Source organism: Bison bison, unplaced genomic scaffold, assembly GCF_000754665.1.
Source record: "Bison bison bison isolate TAMUID 2011002044 unplaced genomic scaffold, Bison_UMD1.0 scf7180017864456, whole genome shotgun sequence".
Classification (NCBI taxonomy): Eukaryota; Metazoa; Chordata; class Mammalia; order Artiodactyla; family Bovidae; genus Bison; species Bison bison.
Window position 1 is genome coordinate 17,267,346 of NW_011495018.1, and position 3,907 is coordinate 17,271,252.

A 3,907-nucleotide genomic window follows, 5' to 3' on the forward strand; every position below is an offset into this window, starting at 1 on the left:
TGTCCGACTCTAGTGACCCCATGGACTGCAGCCTACCAGGCTCCTCCGTCCATGAGATTCTCCAGGCAAAAGTACTGGAGTGAGCAACATACAAAAGCAAGCAGTGTGTCCATCAGGGTCCCAGCGGGGAACAGGACACTCAAAGGATTTATGGAAGAGAGTTACCAAGGAGACTATTTACAGAGGTGTAGCTGGCTTAAGGGCCTTCCCAGGTTGGCACCAGTGGTAAAGGACCCACCTGCAAATGCAGGAGATTCGAGATGGAGGTTTGATCCCTGGGTCAGGAAGAGTCCCTGGAGGAGGGCATGGCAATCCACTCCAGCATTCTTGCCTGGAGAATCCCATGGACAGAGGAACCTGGTAAGCTATAGTCCATGGGGTCACAAAGAGTCAGACAGGACTGAAGTGACTTAGCATGCATGCAGCTGGATTAAGAGAGCCCAAAGAGTTGGTGAAGCAGACAGGGTCTAGCAGTAACTTTTACCACTTCTAGCCCTGCTGGGATATGAGGAGGGAGCAGTGTTAGCAGATTCTCCTCCAGGTTGTAGCTACAGGAGAAACACCATGGTACAGGAGCAATGGCTGTAGGATGGGGAAGGAGCATGGCCACAGTCATAACCAAGGTTCCGCATGCAGAGAACAGGGATGGATAGGGGTGGATGGAGAGAAGCCGGTGAAGGAGATCAACAGGGAGCAGTCAGAGGAGCAAGTGAAAATCCGGGAACATGTGGTGTCTGGAAGTGGCAGTGAGTGTTTCTGGAGGGAGGAGGCATCAGCCACACCCAACACTGCCAGGAGAAGGAGGAGGAGGATGAAGACTGAGAATTGACCACCAGACTGGGCAACACGGAGGTCATCATGGCCTTGCCAAGAGCTATCTTGGGAGAGTGGTGTAGAGTGGAAAGTCTGATGGCATCTTAGTTTTCTGTTTTGTTTTGTTTTTTTTTAATTCCTAATAGGAACCCTTATGCAACTGGTAGTAATAAATGCTAAAATAAAATATTCTTTTTTATTAACTGCCTTCAACTTCAATAGGAATGGAAAGGGATAAAAGCATTTTAAATGTTTATGCACCCTCCAGGACAAAAGACAGAAGAATGAAATGCTGTTCAATGCTGATTTTATGGGCTTCACCTGATTCCTCAAACTCACTATTCATACAAAATCCATGTGGAACATGCTTTTTCTTCTCCAGGTCCATAAATAAAAGATGGTTACTTCTATTACTATAGAAGATCCAGTACAAATAAAGTGGGCAGCTGTGAGATCCAGAGCGGCAGGGAAGCCCCACTGCAGACCAATGGAGAAACCTAAGGCATCAGTAATTACTGCTGCTGCCACTGCTAAGTCGCTTCAGTCGTGTCCGACTCTGTGTGACCCCACGGACTACAGCCTACCAGGCTTCTCCATCCATGGGATTCTCCAGGCAAGAACACTGAGTGGGTTGCCATTTCCCTCTCCAATGCATGAAAGTGAAAAGTGAAAGTGAAGTCGCTCCGTCGTGTCTGACTCTCAGCGATCCCATGGACTGCAGCCCACCAGGCTCCTCCATCCACGGGATTCTCCAGGCAAGAGTACTGGAGTGGGGTGCCATTGCCCTCTCCACAGTAATTACACCCCGTCCTATACATTTGGAGAAGGGCATGGCAACCCACTCCAGTACCCTTGCCTGGAGAATCCCATGGACAGAAGAGCCTGGCGGGCTACAGTCCATGGGGTCACAAAGAGTTGGACATGACTGAAGCGACTTAGCACACACGCACTGTGCACGTGACAGGCTTTGGGAAAGTGACTCCTGCAGGGGGTCCCCAGTTTGGGAGTCTCCTTTCTACTCTGCTTGTCCCTTCCTCTTCACTATTGTGAGACTGGGAGAAAGGGCTCATTTGGCCGGGCTCAGAGCTGGGCTGAGAAGAACAGAATAGTGGAGAGTGGCCTGGAGGGGCAAACGAAGATGGGCCAGGAGAAGTCCAGTGAGGATTATGCAGAGTGATGGCTGCAGATCAAGAGTCACAGGAAATCAGAGGAAACAGCTGTTCTTCCAGAGAGGGAAGAGGAGAAAACCAAAGGAGGCTTAGTGGAGGAGGTGATACTTCAGCTGGGTCTTAAAATCTCCCCCATCTCCCACTTTCCAGTGGTCTCTGGGACCCATGTGACTCTTGGATAATGGACTCACTGGACTCCAGCATTGGCCTCAGTTGCTGGTTCAGAGGCCGACGGAATCTCAAGGCTTGTGAGTGGGATTCTGGGCCAAAGCCTTCTCTTTCTCTGGGCAGCACAGTGTGTCGACAGGAAAGCATTTTGCTTCCTGAAGGGGAAGCCAACCTGATAATGCAGATGACTCAGGGAAAGGGCAGAGCTGAAAGGATCACAGAGATAGAGCCACTGTCTTGATGGCTTGGTAAACTTTGGATTAAACTGTGCTTGAATTTCATCCTTCCTCTGGACTTTCCTGTTAGAAGAAACGGAAATTCCCTTGACTGTTGAAATCAGGTTGCATTAAATTGTTTGTTTTGTGCAAATGGAAGTCATTTTGATTGAGGGGTGTTATGATTTGAACATGAGGAACTGCCCTGGGGATAGAGATAGGGAGAGAGAGTTTATAGGAGAAAAAGGATCAAAAAGGCAGGGTGAAAAAGAAGATGACTGAGCACGGCATAGTATTTTCTTTCTTTCTTTTTTTTTAAGTTAATATTTATTTTTAAAAACTATTTGATTTTTGGCTGCACTGGGTCCTCAGTGCGGTGCTTGGGCTTCTCACTGTGGTGGCTTCTCTTGTTGCAGAGCACAGGTTCTAGGTGTGTGGTCTCAGTAGCTGTGGCGTGTGGGCTTACTCGCCTTGAGCCATATGAGATCTTCTCTGACCAGAGATCAAACCTGTGTCTCCAGCACTGACAGGCAGCCTCCCAACCACTGGACCACCAGGAAAGTCCTAGCATAGTATTTTCAAGCATAGAGTCAGAGTTCTAGACTTCCAAGAGTTCATTACTAATGCTCTGTACTCTTGGAGAAATCACTTAGCTTTTCTGTGCCTTAGTTTTCTTATCTTTAAATGAGAACAATAATAGCACCAACTTGATAGAGTTGTTACAAGAATGAAATGAGCAGATATTTATTTGCAAAGTGCTTGGCGCACAGTAAGCACTTTATGTGTTTGTCAAATAAGTCAGGGGCATCGTGCGTGGAATTTAACTTATAAATGAGTTTGTGTAGGAGTCACACCTCTAATGGGAGGGGCTAGAAATACCAATCACCTCAGATATGCAGATGACACCACACTTATGGCAGAAAGCAAAGAAGAACTAAAGAGTCTCTTGTTGACAGTGAAAGAGGAGAATGAAAAAATTGGCTTAAAACTCAACATTCAGAAAACTAAGATCATGGCATTTGGTCCCATCACTTCATGCAAATAGATGGGGAAACAGTGGAAACAGTGTCAGACTTTATTTTTGGGGGTTCCAAAATCACTGCTGATGGTGACTGCAGCCATGAAATTAAAAGACACTTGCTCCTTGGAAGAAAAGTTATGACCAACCTAGAAAGCATATTAAAACACAGAGACATTACTTTGGCAACAAAGGTACGTCTAGTCAAGGCTATGGTTTTTCCATTGGTCATGTATGGATATGAGAGTTGGACTATGAAGAAGGCTGAGCACCAAAGAATTGATGCTTTTGAACTGTGGTGCTGGAGAAGACTCTTGAGAGTCCTTTGGACTGCAAGGAGATCCAACCAGTCCATCCTAAAGGAAATCAGTCCTAAATATTCATTGAAAGGACCGATGCTGAAGCTGAAACTCCAATCCTTTGGCCACCTGATGCAAAGAACTGACTCACTTGAAAAGACCCTGATGCTGGGAAAGATTGAAGGCAGGAGGAGAAGGGGATGCCAGAGGATGAGATGGTTGGAT